The 20,422-nt window shown below is 47.9% G+C and overlaps 1 protein-coding gene across 4 annotated transcripts in view; it reads left to right on the top strand.

Annotated features, from left to right (window-relative positions):
• The first annotated feature begins 1,083 nt into the window (after positions 1 to 1,083).
• Sema3d (semaphorin 3D) overlaps positions 1,084 to 20,422 on the top strand; it is a 161,851-nt gene continuing 142,512 nt past the window's right edge. The window contains exon 1 of one of the 4 annotated variants that reach the window (XM_063237392.1): positions 1,084 to 1,239. The gene's annotated coding sequence lies outside the window, so the exon portion shown is untranslated. Of the gene's footprint in view, positions 1,240 to 6,763; positions 6,919 to 20,422 lie in introns of those variants that run through there. The other 3 variants (XM_063237403.1, XM_063237411.1, XM_013152480.3) reach the window with 3 other exon arrangements.

Raw genomic sequence — 20,422 nt, forward strand, 5'->3', positions numbered from 1 at the left:
CATGGAAAGGGCACTTTACAGGGCCTCATACTCAGGGAAGGTGTTATGGACAGCTTCATACCAGTCAGTGGAACAATAAATAAGACTGAAACTACACATGATGGAAAAGAGACAGACAAGAGCAGAAGGGCTGAGCACATCACTCTCCGTCCAAAACATCAAGAGGATGAAAAAGTAGACAGATGAGGGTTACGGAAGAGTGACGGACACAATCCTGCATCAGTATGTAGGAGAGCAAAAGAATCTTAGTCTGAAGTGAACAAAAAGCAGAAACTAAGATTGAACATGCATTTGGTCCCTCAAACTCCAAAAATAAAGTATAAATCTTATAGACAACACACACTAACAGGGATTCAATGGATTTAGAAAACAACACAATTTAAAACACAATAAAAACAATACTCTTTCTTTTGGAATTAAAAACTACCTTCTTAGTAGACAGGAGAAAGAGAAATTGGCAGAGATAATTGCAGAATTTCTGAAAAATAATGATAATTAAAACACTATATGTCAGAAACTAGTGGCTATAATTAAAGCAGTTATCAAGAGGAAAAGACGATGTATAGCTCTATGTGTTTATATCCTCTTCCTTAGCATTTTCATGCATTTGATTTCAACTGCCCTGAAAGGGGAATATTTTCATCCTTTATCACTTTTCTCTGAAGTTTGTTTCTCTCCTTAGAATTAAAAAATGCAGTCAAATTAGAGAGATTTTAAGGTATAAAATTGTTGTATAATTTTGTAATAGGTGTTCTTTTATCAGAGGCGAGAATAAAATTTGGTATGTGAAGTTTTGCTTTACATACAGATGACTTCATTGAACCATCCAACAGAAAGAATGCAGTTTACCAATAGTATTATCATGATTCATTATTACTGGCTGTCATGGTTTATGTTTGTGTTCCCCAGGCCTCATGAGTTTGCATTGTTCATTTGTGATGGTGCATTGTATAGTGCTTGGATTGATGGTGTCAGTGCTCCACCCACAGAGGGGTGGAGCCAGGATGTGATGTAATAACAGGAAGAAGGTATGTCTTTCTCTTTGCTGGTTCGAGTTTGCTGTGGGTGGCCGCCATGAACTGCACCCCAGCCATGCCTGCCTGTCTTGGAGCCAACTGAGTGTGGACTGAAACCTCCAAAAACTGTAAGAAATAAACCTTTCCTTTCCCAGCCTTGGGCTTCAAGTATTTCGTCTCAGCGATGAGTAAAAAGTAACTAAGACACTGGCCAAACGTAAAGGTAATAAAATTAAAAATCTTGAACCATTTTATGAAGTCTATGCAAATGATAATTCCATGAAAGAACATGGATAGTCAAGGGTCAAGGTGTTCAGTAAACCAGACAGACTCAGAGGAGATGACACCAAGTTTGCCTGCGTGGAGAAAGGGAGAAGTGTGTCCACGGAATGCTTGGGGAATGGTCACCCTTGTTTTCTCTGGCTCATAGGATCTGGGTCTGATGGCCTGAGCCAGTTCCCAGGTCTTTAATCGGAGAGGGCACAGGTTGTCCTGCTGCTGTTCACTCCGCTCGGCAGAGCAGGCTGCTCTGGACCTCCGGTGGCCCGGGCCCGTGTCCCTCTGTCCTCACTGGGGAGCCGTGGGGAACTGGGTGTGTTTTCAGGTCACAGGTGGGGTGTCTTCCTGTGGATCAGGACCTGAGCTCTCCCTCTCTCCCTTCTCCCTCCCACCACTTCCTGCCTCCTCCACCAGCCCAAAGCAATGGGGTGACCCATCCTGGGGTGCAGCCTCTCAAATTCTGGGGCAAAATAAACCTTTTCTCTTTAAACATTGACCATGATAAGTATTTAGTTAAAGCGATCAAACTCTGACTCACAGAAGGCCATGCTTACTGAACCCAGCTCTACCTTAGTGTTTTGAGAGAACTGGCAGCACTTTTGTGTGATATTAACTAATTATTCCTGTGAATCTTACAATGTAAGGCATTTGTTGCAGCCCTGTTCCTGAGTGAGGAGGAAAGGGAAAAGTATGCACAGAATGAAAATCACTGCTTTCTAACTGCTTTCTTATATTTTTTTCACTTTTATAATGGAAAAATAAGCACCCTCTCACAGTCAAAGACATAGTAGGGCACAGATACAGTAGGAAAGGAAATCATGAATTTTCTCCTATTTGTGGAAGCTGATGGCGTATGTCTGTCCAAAGCAAACCTCACTATATAAAGAAGGAAATTCTATCTAACGCATTTGTGTGCAAGGCATTTTGATCATATCTGTGAGATCCAAGGGTTATTTGGAAATCTCCCCGCTTCCAGGAATACTGATTTCCCGGGGCCCAGCAGCTGCTCGGGTGCATGAGGCGCAGGTCTCCCTGGCTTTCCTGGGAGGCGCTGCCCTGCCAGGCCCAGGGCTTCAGGGAACCCAGCGCAATGCAGTGCCATGTGGATTAGGTGCCAACCAGGACAAATGAGCCACAGAGGGCCATTTCATCACCCTTTCTACAAATAAAGGCTGCCCCAGGTAGGCATCCCGGACCGCACCCACCCTGAAGAACAAGCTGTAGCTAGAATGCCTCAGGGTGGAGCAGCGAGGTATGAGAAAAGCCAAAAGCAACTTAAAAATGGTTTTTCATATTTGGGATGTGTATGGACATTGTTTGTCTTTCCTTAAAATATTCCCTCGGGCATTGCTTATTGATAAAGTACATTTTTCCATGGAAATACGGAGGTTCACCCGACTTTAAATTCTCTCCGTGCCGAAGCTGCAGAGACCTTTTCAACTTCAGTGCATGTTCCAGGTCAAGGAGGGCCCTCTTCTCTGAGGTCTCAGGACTTGCCAAAGAGGCTGGGCTGTGTTTTTATTTTTATTTTGAAGTGCATTCCAGTTGAATTTAATTATTCACCACACCCCAGCCCAGCTAAGTAAATAGAACCCTAACATGCTGGCTTGGGAAAGTTTTGAAAAATGGCTGATTATTCTAAGGTTCCATAGCAGGGTGAAGGCTTCTGGGGTACATTGAGTCGGGCCGGAGGAGTGGGGTGACCACACATCCCCAGGGGCTGGTGTCCCCACCAGAACACCTCTCACTGGAAGGACTCCCAGCTGTCTCCAAGCTCGGAGCCTCATTTATGCTGTGACTCCATGCATCGCAATCTGGACAGCTTTGCGTTCCAATTAACTCACCATAAATTACCTTCAGTCTTTATCTGATGATGAAAAGCAGGAGTGGGCTTACTTCTGAGAGTTGCATGTGTGTGTAATTAATACTTAAATACAAGATAAAAGTCAGGTGTGATCTTTTCCACCACCAAACCCATCTAATGAAATTAGAATGTAAATCCTAATGCTCCAGCGGTGAGTGGATGCCCATGATCAAATGGAGTGGATGGAAAATGATCTTCAGTTTACAAGGGAAAACACTGGACAGATTAGAAGGGGGAGGGCTGCTTTCAACTCAGGCGATCCCTTGCTCCAATTAGACTTCGTTTACCACACATCCCAGTTTTCTCCTTAGCATACCAGGCAACACTGGTACCTTAAAAGCTGGGAAAGACTCATAAAGCCTGTTTATGTAAAGCAGAGGGGGTTTGTGCACAACCCAGCTGTAACTAGTGTTACAGAAGTGAGCGCTAAGTGGGTGTTTTTAAATCTGTTTATTTGTGCATGAAATTTCCAATCTCTTCCATCTTTTCCTTTCAAATTCATCAAATTCCCATTCGGTTTGTAACTAGAAGACATCCAGAGGAACGGGGACTATGGCGTGGCTGTAGTCTCTGCAGGGCAGTCCAGTCCTGGGCCTGCTGGGCTTAGATCCCACTTGGTAATTATCGCCCGCTCTCTCTGGGCAGAGGTAGCTATATGTGGAGTCCAGGAAGCCCGGAATACGCCTGCTCCGCCCTGCTCTCCCTGCCAGCCGCCTGGCTCTCCATGTAGAGTGGTGATTGTTGAAATTCTACAAGCAGATTGATTCTTGGCTTCTCTGAGTATCAAAGTGCAACCCTTTGAGCTATAGTATGCTGGCTCATCCCGTGCCTGTCTGAGGCTGCAGGGAGCACAACTTATTCGGACTCCGCCCAGAGGCAGGCAGAGATGTGCAAAGAAGAAGGGGTGGCCGACATGTGGAGGAGTAGCTCGGACCCTCAACACTCAGTTCCTGACTTCACAGCTCTCCAGGCGCCTCAAGGATGTGTTCTTCTGCCTTTCTGTGTTTCCCCCTCAGACCTAACTAGGCACAGCAAGCAGCAGTTCTAACTGATGACCTACACAGTCCTCGGTGTGACTAAGAGTTGTTTGTTGAGCTCTGGTAGCCACCCCTAGGCCCAATACACTTTAACAGTGTGGCATGACTTGATGTTGAAATTATACTGGCTCCCACTGGAAGGATTCTGCTAGGGCATGAGCCCTATAGGACAGATCACCAAGCTGCTTGTGATGGCAGTAGCCCTCAAACTCAGAAAGAGCTGACAAAACATCTCTGAAGACACAAATCCGAAGAATTCAGAAAAAAAATCAGCAACTGACTATTACCATCACATCACGAACTCACTACTCAGACATTCGTGCACACCTGGTGCTGTCCACATCCCCCAGGGGTCAGGCTGAGGGCCACAGAGCCAGTCGAGCACCCTGGCAGAGCCTAGGCCTTGCTGTCAACCTGTCTGGTCCAAGCTCAAAAGGAGAGGCAGGGTGTTAAGGATTGAAAAATGGTGGCAACTTAACACCAGTTGAATTAAATCAGCAGAGTGCTGATGGTAGATGACCCACCTGAGGAATAATCAATAGAAACATGGAGAAGAGCTAGGTGTGGTGGGTTCTTCTTGCCTTTTAGAGCTGCTGGTTCTCCTGGGGGAACTCATCATGACTAGCTTCCTCAGTATGAGTTTGGCAATTATTGTCGGAGGAGCTCAGGTCTTTGTCACGGAGAGTGGCTGTGTTTCACTTTGGGGAAGCTCTGGTCCTTAAACTGGGCATTGCTTCCTGGCTTCGGAGGGGAAGACGTGTGCTGTTTAAACTCCAGGAGAAGCTTGTCATGCTGGCTTCCTGACATGTACTCTACTGTTCTTATCATCGGAGGGGCTCAGGACCTTTGTGTCCCTGAGGATGGCTGCGGTGCTTTTCAGGGCAGCCCTGGTCCTTATTTTGAGAATGACTTCTCAGCTCCAGTGTAGAACCCTCAACCTACCAGCACAGCTCCTTCACACCACTGGCATAGACTTTCTAGCTTCCACCGCTGACCTTTGGACCTCCCAGCGCAAATTTGTAAAACAGACTGGCATGCGTTCTTCTGCGGGGTTCTAAGCCTCCAGCTCAACTCTTGGGGGCCGCTGACATGGGCTCTAGGTCTTCATCTGGACTCATGCAGGGCATTGCTGTGGGACCCATCTAGGTTTTTAGTGGTGTGGACAGACTTCCTGCACTTTTTGTGTTTGTGAGTGACCATCATAAAACATTATAAATTCTGTGTCCTGATTGTAATTGTTCTCACAACCCCTGATTAGAGCATAGGGGAGCCCTGAACCCCAGCCAGAGGTTGGCTTCCTGGAGTGTTTACATCCAAGGTCCCCCCATCCCCCAGCCAAGGGCACCTCTTCAGGGTCTGGGGAAACAAACGCATCCCAGGCCCTGCTGCCCCATGGGATGTGATGCAGACAGAGCTGATGAAGGTAGGCACGGACAGAGCTCAGAGGAGAACTCTGTGCCTTAGAAAACCCGGCGGGGATGCTTCAGACAGGAAGGGAGACAGGGAGCTCGAGAGTGAACAAAACTGCAGGTAAACTTGACACCTGGCCAGTAAACTGACGAAATCACTAGGAGACTGGTGAGAATATTTAAAACTCACAGATACCTCACCACTGAGTTACTACCCAGCACTGAATAATTCTGTAGGAGTCAAAAGCAGTGCTAGGTGCTGCCCATGAGGCCACAGTTTGGGTACAGACTCCAGGGCAAAAACCAAAGAATACCTAAAGAAATAGGAGGCACAGACAGTTGCCACCAATTGAGCACGTTCAGGAGAAGGTGGCCGTAGACTGGCATGGGCCTGACTTCAGTATTTCCGTGCATAAAGAGGAAACCGTTGGGGCCACTGGGTTTATCCGGAAAGGGACATGCGAGGTCATGGAGGAGGGGGCCGGGGTCTAGGAAAGCACCTGTCCCTCCGGCCCGTCTGCGCCCAAGGGGCCCTGGTACATGTACATTGAGTTGACAGAGCAAGCTAAGCTGCCCTTTCCCAGGGGTGTGCATCAGGAAAGCTTCATGGGTGACCAGGGCAGGGGCCACAGGCCAGGCACACAATGCCTCCACACTGCTCCCATGTCCTGCGCATCCGCATCGCCATGTGCTATGCGCAGTTCTTGGGAGGAGCTCGCGTCTCCCACTGTGCTGGTCCAGGTTGCACAGAAGAGGACCGCCGTGCTCTTAGCCCCACCACGTCCAGCTTTCCCCTGCGTGCTGACCCCGCGTGCAAAGCCTCGGAGAGCAGGAGCGTGGCCGGAGGCGGCTCGCGGTGGGCCCTGCAGGAGGGCGAGGCCCACAGTCCTGGGCTGGTCTTCCAGGCTGGGGGTCGGGGGGCAGACGGGGGTCGCAGGTGCACCCGGGGACCCTGTTTGGGGCCACGCCCGCCACTCCCATTCCAGGTCCTGGGGACTGTCCGGAGTAAACCGGGAACCCGCAGGGCCCTCCTCGCCGGGGCGGTGGTGAGACCCAGAGGCCGCGGCGCGCGGGGCGGGCCGGGGGTGGGCGCGTCCCCTCGCAGCCGCTGCGCTCTCCCGGGACAGCTGCTGCGGTCGCACCCGCGCTTAAAAGCCGCCTCCTCCGCCCGGCGGGACAGGCTGCTCCTGCGCCGCCGCTGCGCTGCGCTGCGCTCCGCTCCTCCCCGCGGGACCCGCAGCGCCCCCTGCCGCCCTCGCCGCCGCCGCCGCCGCCCGCCGCACCGGCCACGCCGCCTCGCGGGACGCGCGCAGGTAGGGACGCGGCCACCTGCTGGCGGGCGGGGGGTGCCGCGCGGCTCGGGCAGTCCGGGGTCCGGGGTCCGGGGTCCGGGTCCCTGACTCGGGGACGGGTCCGGCGCAGCGCGCACGGGCGCAGACTCCCGACCCGAACGCCCTGGACCTCTCGTGCTGTCCCGGAGTCGCGGTCCCCTCTCTGCGCCAGTGAGGACCGAGCGGGGACCCTGCGCGCCGGGAAGAGACGGGACGGGACGAGAAGGGCGCAGCGCGGTCCGAACCTGGAGTCCGCGGTCTGTGGCCGAGCCCCACACCGCCGACCCGGCTCCCTCACCGCCCTTGGTCCCGCCCGGCCCCGGACGCCGGAGCTCGGCTGAGCTGAGGCTGCACGCGGGACCCGGACTGCGCCCCCGTGCGGGCGGAGAGGCTGCCCGGCCGGGGAGGGGACCCCAGGGCGGGAGCAGAGACCCCTGGCCAGGCTGTGTGGGGTCCGTGGACCCAGTCCTTTCCACTCAGCAGTACGGAGATTGCTGCTCCGAGCACTCGGAGCGCGGGGTGACATGACACTCGTCCGTGGTGGCCTGGTCTTTGCCCCCTTTCTGCCGTGCTGCAGGGGCACCCCAGGTTTCCAGCCAGCGGAACAAGCCTCTCCTGGTGCCCGGTGGAGCAAGGAGCAAAGGATCCCCTGGCCTGGGAGAGGCTGAGGGGACGGGGTACTGGGGGACCCTCCCCAGGTCCAGAGCGTTGATGTCCTGTAACCATGACAACCTCGGTTTTTGGCAAGCCTGAAGGGCAAGGACAGCCGCAGTTGGTGTAGGGTTTGGGGCACAGACCGAGGGTGGGCAGGGTCCCTGCTGGGAGCATCAGCTGCAGCTGGCAGCTGGTCTCACCCCCTGGCTGCCCTCACAGAGAGCGGTGGTGACAGTGGCTTGGCAGATAGAGACCAAGTGATGGTCGGGTCAGAGACAGGGAAGAGACCTTGTGCCTTGGAAGGGAGGGGCCGGGATCTTAGGAAGTGGATGTGGTGAGATAAGCACAGGTTGGGGTTCCGGGAGGCAGTGGATGGCACTGATCTGGGCGGGCTGCATTCTGATGGAATTTACCCTTTAGGAAATGGAAAGTCGGCAGAGAAAGGAAAGCACGTTTGTCAAACACCTATTGTGTACAGTAGCATGATTAGTAACCTTAGCAATGCCGTGCCAGTATTATCATCCTCCTGATGGAAGAGGGAGGGAGACAAAGGTCTGGAAGCCTCATCTAAACAGCGTTATAACTCATAAAAGTCACAGTGATTGCTAAAGTGGACCAAGCGGTCATCCTCGTTTTAAAGATGAGAATAAGATGCCGCCAACGTGTGGGCTTTCTGACCCAGGCTAACCGAGTTCTGCGTGGGTGTGTGTCCGATGGTGGGAACTTAGGGGACACTTTTACACCTGGTTACGGGGTTTCCTCGGTCAGCGGCGTGGCCGTCCTTGTGCACGAATCACCCGTGTGAAGCACACGCAGGACACATGATGGCTCCAGAACTAGGTAGGTGTGTAACAGGGGTCAAGGTGCACACGCGGAGCTCCGTGTAGACGAAGGGGATGCGGGAGGCTCTGTCAAGGTTGGCAAACCAGAAAGAAAAGAGCAGACCCAGGACTGCCGAGAGCTCGGAGCAGAAGTTCTCCGCAGCCTCTTCCTGGCCTGCGTGACAGGAGTGTGCAGAGCTTCAGCTGGCACCGTGGTCCCCGTGCAGCCTGCCAGGCCTGCTGCTCACCGGGACTCTGCCCATCTACTGTGACTCTGAGGGAAGAGGCCGAGGGAACACGCCTGGCAGTTCAGAGGCTTCTGGAGTCATGACTGGGTTGCGTGGTGTGGCTCTCCACGGGCGCCACGGACTGGCCTTCTGAGAGAGCATCTCTCGGCTCTGCAGAAGACATGCGCTGAGCGAGAACCGCGAGCTTGGCCTTCCTGGCCTGGGACGCCTCCGTGGAGGGGAGGAGCTGTTTGTGGTGACCTGAAAGTCGGGAATAGAGACAGGGGCCATGCAGAGGGAACTGGGCTTCTCTCCCTGACAGGCTGCGCGCTGGACAGGAGGAGAGGCTGGAGCGCGAACTCCTCCCACAGCTCCTTTTCTGTCCCAGGACTGGGAAGTGCGTCATTTGAGGCAGGAGAGGAACCGGGGTGGGACACTGCATGGGGCAGCTCTTCAGCTGCACCCACAAAGGGAAGATTCACTGTAAATAAAAATTAGACTGGAGAGCGGCTTCCTTCCCGGGGCCAGTGGCAGACGGTGGAAAGGCCCCAGGGCAGTGGGTGCCCCCGACCGCGGGTGTCCACCCACACGGACCTGCCGCTGGGGTGGCATCCATCCGCCTGCAGATTGCTCGCTTCTTGAGCAGAGCTCCTGAGCCAGGTTTCTACTATTTTTCTTGTATATGTGGAATTTCAAGTTCTCAGTCCCAGGAGGAAAAAAGTGCTGGTTTAAGATCCATTAACTTATCCTCAGATTCTTCCAGCTTCATTATTTTGGGAAAAACATGTAGACTCTGAAGTTTGCTCTTCTGTCTGAGAGGTTTAGTGCTTTGCTAACGCATGTTTTGGGGAAAATGTCCTTGCCAACTAATAATAAGCAAGAGTAATCATAGGCCTGCTTTGAAAAGTTCTTATTATTCTAGCCGTAAACACTTGGAGCACTGCAGAGAAGCCAGGGAAAGTATCTCCCTCCTCCATGACATAAAACTTGAGCGAAACCTAAATCAGTGGTAGTAACAACCATCACAGTGCTGACTGACCGTCACTCAAGGCTTCTCCTCTCCAAACATGAAAACTTGCCTCCTTTCAGGAAGACTTTGCTAAGACTGCCTCCTTATTTATAGGACTGTGATATTCTTTTCAAGCTAATAATCTATGATTTTGGTCATTTTTTCCATAGTAATACTTTTTGATGTTGCTATAACCCCTGACTAGATTAAAGAGTGTAGAGGGAAGAAATCCATCCTGACTGTTTATATCTTTAAATGAATATATTCTGAACATGTCTTAAATACTATCCATATCTAACCCATTACAGCAGTTGATGATTTTGAATTTTTTCTTGCCAAAAGTAACATGATAAAGATCTCTGGGTTTATGCTTTATTTTCTGAGATTTTACCAACAGAATTGTTATTGCTATATGTATCTGAGTTTTACTTTTGATATAAAAGTGATGAAAACCCAAGGGCCTTATGATAATGCAGAACCTACAAAATAGTGTATAATCAAGCAACGCAGGGTTTGTAAGAATGCGTAGTATGAAAGTCATGGGCTGCAAGGAAGAAGTATATTTTTGGACAGTCTAATTAATAAGAGCATTTACATCATATAGGGAGTCTCGAGTTTGCCTTTTAAATGCCTCAGTGATGATTATCAAGAAAGCTAAAAAGCAAAGGAAAGATTTACTGTAAATAAAAATGTAGACCGATAAAACCCAAAACACCTTTGAAGTTATCTTTAAATTTCATAATGAGACAGACTTTGGTTATAGATATTTTGCATATAATGTGAATTAGTAAGCAGAGTTGAAACTTAGGTGCTTTTAAAAAGGTGGCACATGTAACGAATGCAATAGGCTCTCATGCACGGATTTTACTGATTTGTGTGATTCCTGTTATTACAAACATTGATCACCTATTTCCATGTTGATAAGACTGAATGATTTTGATAGCCATGAACTGAAGCATCTTCAACCACCCTGCTAATCTTTCACTGGAAAATTTATTCAGTTTGCTCCTTTTAGATAAAAACTCAAATGTTAACTACAAATAGCCACAAATATTAACCTCAAATCGAAGGGTGTAATTAAGCTGTACCTGAGGTAAGGTCTGTAGCCACACAACCAGAATCTGTGTTTCCCTCCTGGCTGGGTTGCCCCTTAGGATGTTGGGTGTCCTGGCTCCCAAGTTAGGAATGATTTCTTTTCTATCCCTTGTTTGTCCTATAGGATATTTAACGTAATAACTTTAACATATTAGATTTTTAACACTACCAATTTATAATGTATTCTATTAATGAGTTTTCTAGCAATAACTTTGTTTTTCAAATTAAACAGAATTTACCCTTAATAAGTAGAATGATTACTTTTTAGGAAAAGTTAATAAAATGGGCAAAAAATCTGAATTATCATTTATCCTTAAAATAAGCATACAACTATCATTTTATGGGAAATACAGTGGTATAGAAATATGAAGGAGACATTATTAATTTATCATTAGGCAACCTATTTTCTCATATTAATTTCATTGTGTGCTTTGTAAGAACTGCCCTTTAATCAATCCTACTCTTAAGTGGATTGTAGGCATTATGGTGTCATATTTGGCCCAGAAATGCACCAACTTAGCTGCTCTTAAGTAAAATTCTAAACATCTAGGGTTTCAGACCCGCTGCATGGATGGCAGTGTCGCCCTGCAAAGTTCTCATCAGGACATTGTTGGGCTTGGCCTCAGGAGAGCGACCTAGAGGCACTGGGAGCCCGATGTTTATCCTGCGGGAACCACTGGAAGCAGTTTTCAAAACAAAAGTGCTGTCTGAGGGTGCAGAAGGCCTGCGGCCTCTTCTCCCCTCGGGTGCGCTGGGCCGAGCCCCTGCCCTGTGCCCGGTGCCCGGTGCCCGGTGCCCCCTGGTGCCCGGCGAGGGGACTCTCAGGTCCACCTGCCATCGGTGTGGGCCTTTGCTCCCCTGCAGTCTCTCACCCTCCCGGGAAGGCAAGTCCACACACTAAATGCCGGCTGCTGTCTCGGCTTTGGTGCTTGTTATTATTGATGTTTCCAGACAAATGTTTGATCCTCATCTAAGTGACTGTTTTATGGAACAAAGAATTGTTTCTTAAGGCCAAAAGAAGTCTGGAAAAATTTTTGAAACTTTTTTCTCTGTGGTGCTTTGAACTGAACTTTGGACCTTCCCATAGAGCTGCCTCCCCAGCCCTTGACCAGGTTATTATCATTATTATTATTATTATTATTGTTTTATTTTCAGACAAGGTCTCATGAAATCTAAACTCAAATTGGTCATTCTATTTGAAGTAATAATTTCAATTTTGACATATCAGACATTTCCAGACAGATGTTTGGAGCTCAGGATAGTCAGTGAACTTCTGATACTAAGTACTGGCTCTGCAAACTTTGGTATTAATCAGAGTTTTCTTTTGTTTGTTTGCTTGTCCTTATAATACTGAGGATTAAACCCAGGCCCTCGGGCATGGGAGGCAAGGAGTCACCACTGAGCTACGTTCCCAGCCCTTTTTAAACTCTTTTGGGACAAAGTTTTTCTAGGTTTCCCAGGCTGACAGAGAACTCTTGACCTCCTGCATCAGCCTCCGAAGTAACTGGTATTGCGTCCTAATCCTGACTTGATTAGTCTTTTCTTATTTAAATGGGGCATATGATTTATGTAGTTTTTAAAACTTACACAAGTGATTTTCATTACAGAATATATAAGCTGTGATCATTGCTGAAAAATTAGAAAATAACAACCATAGAGAAGGATTAGTAAAATTTTATAAATTTACTACACACAAAGATGTTACTTTCTATCCCAAACTTAAATTTATATAAGCATGAGCCTTGTATCTGGCACCTCGTGCCCAGATTGTACTTCTTGACCCCTTTCAGCAGAAGGACACATCTTTGTAAAAGTGCTGATTCCAGCACTGGACAAGAGGTTTACAGGGTGACCTAGGGCAGCTTGAAGAGCACAAAAGGTGTTCATGCACATACACACAAGGATATTGGAGTGTCAAAGGCTCAGAGGAGCCCTCTGGAAAGGAGGCCAGTTCAAAGCAGTAGTGATTATAACACAAGCATGAAAGTGTATCCAGGACAGCAGGCTGGGTAAATAAATGGATGAATAAAATAACCAATGAGGTAAAAGGACAGGTTTCCCACACAGAAGAATTTACATAACTTACAGGAGTGAGTACAAGTATAGATACATAGATACAGGGACATGGACATGGACATGGGCATGGACATGGACACAGACCTTTCCCAAGGTAGGCAGCACGCGCTCTTTCTCTCGAAGGCTGGGCCGAGCTGGGACTCCTACTAAGGTGCAGGGTGTGGAGAGCAGACAGAGCCAGAGCCAGGTCAGCGTGCATCCACTGCCCCATGTGTCTCACCATCTCAGCCAGACGTTCAGGTTCAACAGGGCAGCCATAAATGACAGTGATGATGTGTGCCCTGACAGGAGAGGATGACAGCAGCACTTTGCCTCTGTGACCACCGTCCCCAAAAGCTATGAGAGAAACATGAGGTCTTTTGCTCAGTCTGCAGCATGCCTGACCAGGGTTAGAGGTTTTGAAAAGGGAACCTTTTCCCACTGTGTCTTTCTGTCCCGTTTTGATAGTAAGTTCCTTTATCAGTGCTGGAGATCTTTGGTGCTAGAAGACCATCAGCCTTCCAAAGTTCTCTTTAAAGTGATTAGAAGAGTAATTATTTTTCTTTCTTTAAATCTCAAGGACAAATGCATTAAATATTTTAAAGGTTGTTTTCCATCAACTGCTATATATGAATACCCTCACTTGACCATGGTAAGTATTACATTATATCTACGAGTTCTATATCTCCCATAAAAATCCTGTAAGCTGAGATTTATATTTTATATGTTCTAGTGAATGTAAAACTGGGCAGCAGATACAGCTACCACCTCCTGTCCTACCTATGGTACTTATTATACATATGGTAGTACACTCGTGCATGCATGTACGGACATATAACTGAATATATTCAAAAGTCCCACCCTGTCACCTTTTCTGTCTACACTTTTGTAATCAGTGGCCCCGCTCTTCACTTTTCTCCTCTGCATCATTTTTTTCAGTGACCTGCTCCTGTACTGCATCTTTTCTGCCGTATTTGTGTCCTACTGTGATAACTGTTGAGTGTTTAATCATACTTTCTTGCTTCCTAGTATTTTTGGTTCGCATGAGTCATGGCATAAAAGCACATTTCAGGACTTTGTTTGGGAGAAGTTAAAGAACTTGGTCCTAGATCAAAAAGGGGGATGAAACAACAAAATATTATGACTAAAGCTGCTTAAATCCATATTTACTTAAATAGTGGAGATATGTGCAACTCACATTTTGCGTAGACTATTACACTGTCTCTTTTGTTACCTCCTATCAACAGATTCTCAAGTCATGGGTGGCTTGTGACTAATTAAAGCCCAATTGCTATTTTTAACAACATCTATGCAAATAAAAACAATCATCTCCTTTCATCATATTGCGACTTCACTTTACATATTAGGGGAAAAAATTTTTAAATATTAATATAATTTCATATTTATTAATTTTTACCTACAACATGCTTTCCAATTCAGAACTCACACATCTAGGCATTTTCTCTTCCCTTTTGCTTCTTCATGGATTTATGTATCCTATACCATAATCCTATATATGTTTTTTGAGACTGCTTTCCAAGCAGGTGGGTAGATATCAAAAGTAGCTCCCTCCTAAAACAGAGTAAATGTTTTTGCATTTTTTAAAGTGGGAAATTAATGCAAATAAGTGTACTGATGTGTGAATTTAAGACTTTTGTCACTTATAAAGAAACTATGTCAGATACATACCTGGGGGATTGTCGTCCTAGACCTCACTGTAATGAGGCTCGGCCCAAGCCCTGGGGTTGCCTAGCATCTGAGCAGGCCAGTGAGGCCAGGGCACTTCGGGCCCTTGGGAAAGCAGCCTGTGTTCCCGGACCTCTATCAGGGTCGCGTCGTTGCTGCTGTAGGGCGCCTCTGTGCTGCTGTGTGAATCACCATGCATAGGATCCCGGCTCACATGGGATGCTCCAGAGCCTGGGGTGTGAGGGTGCTGGAATGTTCTCTGCATGGAAGCCTTTCTGGGTGCTCCTCAGGGAAGGATCTCCAAGGCGCCACAGTTGGAGTGTATTTACCTGCAGTCTGAGCTCTCCCTGAGCTGTCCCTGGCTGCCAGGTGAGGTGGGTGCCCCAGCTGGAACAAGAGGCTGCTGCCCAGACTCTGTTGGTTACTTTTGTCTGATTGCTGGAACAAAACACCCAACATACAAAATGAAGGAAAAAAGGTTTATTTAGTTCACTATTTGTGGAGGTTTCAGTCCATAGTCAGCTGGCTCCAAGGCAGGGTGGTATGGCACAGGAAGTACTTCAAGACAGCAGCCAGCAAAAGCAGCCAGAGCAAAAGGGGAAAACAAGCCTCTTTTCCTCCCTTGGATTGTACACAGGCCACGCCCCCTCCCTCCAGGGCACATGCAGCACTCAAAATCTCCTTGCCCTCCTCTTGCACAGAATTTGAGGGTATTTACAAAGAACTCTGGCTTCTTGCTGAGTTTTTCAGTTAAATTTCTAAACTCAAATTGACCTAATGTATTAATCATAGCAGCCGGGCAACTCCATGCCACCCAAGGGCTGCCCAGCACCTGGCCTGTGGGCTGTATGCAGCACCGCAGATGTGCTGTGCCCCTCCTGGGCCCTCCTCCATGCCTAGTACCTTGCATGAGAGACTCAGGAGCTCCAGACAATGGGGGCACCAAAGCCAAGGCAGGGCTGGGGACTCCACTTGCAGCTGCCACGCTGGGGAGTGGGGTGCCTGCTGCTGTGCATCAGATCTGTGCCCCACCGCTTGTGGGGGTGACCCCCACTATCTGGGTCAGGCAGAGCCAGGTCAGGGGTGTGGAAGAAATGGAAATGCTGTGCTTTTGCTAGCAGGGTAACACTACATTAATAAATACTCTGCTTTTTTCTTTTTTTTTTTTATATGCCGAGGGAACATATTTGAATGTGTACGTAGGCACTGTATGTAAGTACATGTAGATTTGTGTGCATACACCTGGGTACAGATGTGTATATGCACAGCCTCATATTATTCCATGAACTATTAATAATGACTTATTGATGATTCATTATTAAGGATAATTTTGCTAGATCAAATTAGGAGAAAGAAGCAATTCAGGTGTGGTTGTACACACCTGTAATCCCTGCACGTTGAGAGGCTGAGGCAGAAGTTTGAGCCCAGCTCGGGAAATTTAATAATTTAGCAAGAGACCCTGTTTCAAAATAACAAATTAAAGATATGCTAGGGATGTGGTTCAGGGTGAAGGCCTGGTTCAAGCCATAGTACCTAGGACACAGAGACCAAGAGGGGGAGGGAAGGGAGGGGAGAGGTGGGGGAGAGGAGGAGATAGGCAGTTTCAAGGAACAGTCAGTATGATTCAAGGATGGTTTATTTTTACTTTGCATTATTTTTCTTTGTGTTATAACAATAAAGTCATTCTTGCTCTTATAGGTTTCATATATCACTTTTATGAGTAAGAGTTTGGAGTCCGTTGGGCTGTGTCTCCAGGGGAATTGTAGTAATTGTGCTGGATTCTGTTAGTTTTCTGAGCCTTACTGGCTGACGTCCTTCCAGTGCTCAGGGTTATGTGTCACTGAGGCCCGCCGGGCTACCTGCAGGTCTCCGGGTCATTCCAACGCCTTTTAAAGAGTTAATAATGATGGGAAGGCACTGGTTCTTTTTCCAGATCTCAGACTGAGGACAGGTGGGAAGTGGGACCCATCAGAGCTATGAGGGGCTCTTCTCTGTGGACCCCGAGATTCCTGGGTCCCGGCTGCTCCCTCGCTGGGTCTTCCTCCCTTCCCAGTGCTCCTGGCCCACAGTCTCCTTATGCAGCTCTATTCTGAGTTCTTTTTTGTTATTTGAGAAAAATCTGAGTAGTCAGTTATTTAACTGAGTTATTTAACTCAGCTTTGGTTCACGCACATATTGAGATGAAACAGATGACGGTCTTGTGCCCAAGTCAGGTGTGACTTTTACACAAATGACAAACCCCAGTCCTAAGAGCAAGGATACCTAACAAGCTAACCCCAGTCCCCTGGCTTGTTGCAGGGCACATAGGGGTCTTGGGGAGTTAGACCACAGAACACGGGTTTCATCCCATAGGAGGGAACCCCTGAGAGATGGGAGCCACACTAGCTCAAGAGTTAGTGCATCAGGAAGATGAAGCCAGGCATGAATTTCGAGGCCAACAGTTAAGAAAGCCTTTCCAGAACCATGACAAGGGCTGGCTACTGCAGTGTGGGTGAGAACAGAAAAGAAGGTGCTGGAGCACTCCCAGAAGTCACTCACCAGCCTGCCGTGCTGCCCTGGCCTGCTCTTGATCTGTCATTCTCCCGCTGCACCACGAAGTGTCCTTTCTCTAGTGGACACTTCCAGCGGACCTTGGACATCATGTCTTCCCCCTGATGCGCGGACCTTCACAAGGTCTCACTGACGTTGGAGTCCTCATACTGGGTGTCTGTGGCTCCTGATCTCCGTGGAGGAGCAGGCAGTTCCTCCCCGCAGGTGGGTCAGGTCCCACCCAACCCCATCGCCCATAGAGATCCCCACTCGGTCTCCCTGCAGGAGGATGGTGACTGCTTCAGGGGACAGGAATACTCTTCCTGTGCTTAGGATGAAGAGCCTGTGTAGCCACCGACTGTCACACACACAGAGTGGGATGAGGAGGACGAGGAGGAGCTGCTGAGCCTCTAGCTGCGTACTTAGTTCCAGAGCCAAAGTGTGGACACTCGTTTTGTCGCTGTGCCTCACCAACATTTTGGTTCACCCTGCTCCTGCTGTTCACTGGGCCTGCCTTCCGTTCCTTCCCTTGACGCTTTGGTATCCTGGTTTTCAAAGACCGGTCCAAATTTCCTCTCCATCAGACACTGATCCAGAAAACTCTGTCCTCCTTGTCATTCTCATACCTCCCCAAACACATTTTAGTTTTCAACTGTTTTCTGCGGAATATTGATCTCCTCAGCAAACTTGTCAGTTTTGTGGAGCAGAGACTGAGGTGCCCATCTCCCCTCCATCCTCCTTGACACCCGCATAGCAACCGGTACCCGCTCACGTGAAATACAACATCTAAGTAGTGTCTTGGGAGTTGAAATTAGGATCCCGAGGCACATGTAGAGTTAGGAAAATATTATTTTGTGTGAATAAGTGATGACAGATTCTCTAGCCCTTTTTTTCAGTGTTGGTCATACATAAACAGGAAGTGGTGGAACAATTATCTCTTTCCCAGCCAAAAACATTTAAAGTAGGCTTTGTAGGTATCAAAATTGTTTTAGCATTGTTGAAATGTGTCATTACAGTGGTGAATCTTATCATCATACTAGTATGCTAATAGGCTATGAAAATTCTCTAAGGACTCTATTTTGCTTCCTGATTGTCATTTACACTTTTGATTATTTACTTTCAGAAAAGATGTCTCTTAAGAGACAAAACTACTGCATGAAAGTAGCAACCTGTAGTGTCCAGAAAGTTGTATTCTCAAGGTTCAGTGATAGTCTGACTGTGAATATCCAGCACCCAACTTTGGAATTCCTCCAACATTGCCTAGTTTGTAAAACTTGTCTAACAGACCTAGTGACAGAGGGTTTTTGTTTGTTTGTTTGTTTATTCATTTTGTTTAATTCTAGTCATGGAAATAATTGAGGTGTAGCCCTGACCAACTAACCTCAGGATGCCCGTGTGGAAATACCTTGTTTAAGAAAATAATAATAATAGTAGTAGCAGTGATGTAAGTTTTGTCTGGTTTGTCTCATGGACTTGTGATATTTCAGAACATCAAAAACAAAAAGCAGCCTGCGAGAACATCAGTCAGGTAGCTGCTTTTACAGCGAGGCTGAGTGTGAGCCGAAGTGGCCTTTGTCCCCTCCTGGTCTCTTTTCCTTTCCCCCTTCCTTCCTCCCTTGAACACAGAAGCACAGTGTCTTTACTTTGAGGTCATGTTGAGGGTTGCAGGCTGAGTCCTCATCTCTATGCAGAGACCCTAGCCGAGGGCTCAGACCCACATGAGGGCAGCCACTTAGGAGCCAGGTAGCAAGTGTTCGCGAGGCACAGGACCTTCCGCCCAGACAAGGACTGCTTACCTGGTGCTCAGGGTTTCTGCTCAGCTACGATCACTAAAGTCCACAGAGCTGAGCTGGCTGTGGCTTCTACCTCCTAACCTGGATGCAGAAACTACCTTATACATGGGATTTGCTATTTGTTTGTCTCTCAGTCCACTTGTGTGTACATACATGTGTATCATGCAGCTCTTAATCCTGAAGTGTGGCCTAAAGTGATTGCATGCTGTATGTATGATTTCATAAACTGTGTGTTGCTTATGTAGAGGATGTGGTTTTGTAGGTACTGTTGGTCACATTGCCTGATAGATACCAGATAATAATGATGATTTAAGTAGATTTGTAAAAATTCAATAGAATAAAATTATTGGGGCCAGAAAAGGAAGTCCAGTTATGGGGAGAAGGTGTGGCCCTCACAGTGAACATCATGGGCTCCAGAGATGGTGACATGCTCTTCTCCCAGCCACCCCCTTACTCCAAGAGGGACAGTTTCCCAGCCCCCTCTGTGGTCACAGCCGATCTCCACCAGGGCAGTGCAGACCTGACCATTTGCCGATGGCCTCCTCCATGGGTGACCCAGCCCTCCCTGCCGTGCCCACGCTCAGCAGGTGAGAGCAGCAAGACTCTGGTGCAGGGTGGGGTCTCCTAGGTACCCTCAAGCTTCTCTCATCCACTTAGGACACAGGGAAGAGGGCTCTTCCAGATGAGGCAGAGTGCGAGGTCTTCAGTGCTGTCTTTGTCTCCTGAGAATACACCTTCAGGAAGCTTCACGCTGAGGCAAGCTTGTCTGAAGGCACGTGCAGACGCACCTGTGTGCAAAGAGAGGCTTCCAGGAGCTGGCGTGAGAGTGCACAGCAGATCTTACCTGAGTACCACAAAAAACTGAAGTGCTGTTTAATGCTGCGGGTTGTTTGCGTGATCTGCTCATGGGATGGTCCTAACTGGGGTCTCCTTGCACCACCCCAAGCCCTCGGGACCCTAAGTAGTTCATGGCTTGTGAACTCCAGCAGACCCTTTGCATAGGAGTTGTTACTTCTTTTTATTTTTAAAAATGAGAACCATGTGTTGATTAATCTACTTTGCCATCAGACTATGATGAAAAATGTATAAAATGCTGACAAACTGTTCTGTTATTGGACAGAATTTAGTCCAAAATAAATGGCCTCATCCAGAAAGCTCATGGAAACAGTGTAAAACAAGACTGGCCTTTGAAAAAATAGCTCTTTGTCTGTGGGAAGCACAGGCTTATCTAAACCGCAGCCGCTTTCAGTTTCTCCTCTGGGTGCGAGCAAAGTGAAAGACAGCGTTTCTATATAAGATCATGCCTTCTTGATGTGGTCACCTTTCATAATAGGAACAAAAGAAACATTTCCCAGTGTGTTCATCATAACCCTAGCAGGAAGCAGATGTGTAGTGCTAGTTTTCTTTGAAATCATTATTGAATTTTATCTTTTGGTTGTGGATATTTTCCTGTGAGGGAAATTCCGTCCTTCCTGGAACAATAATTCCTCAAATTTAAATGTATTTTTTCGAAGTGATGAGTTGGGGGGAAACGTACTTCCGTCTTGTATACATATTTGTCCTCTGATTGTGTCTCCATGCAGGTAGAGTCAGAGTGCTTACAATGCTGTGTCTCTC

The sequence above is a fragment of the Cavia porcellus genome, unplaced genomic scaffold (genome assembly GCF_034190915.1).
Source record: "Cavia porcellus strain 051 isolate PalLab524CR breed Dunkin Hartley unplaced genomic scaffold, mCavPor4.1 scaffold_2, whole genome shotgun sequence".
NCBI classification, from domain to species: Eukaryota; Metazoa; Chordata; class Mammalia; order Rodentia; family Caviidae; genus Cavia; species Cavia porcellus.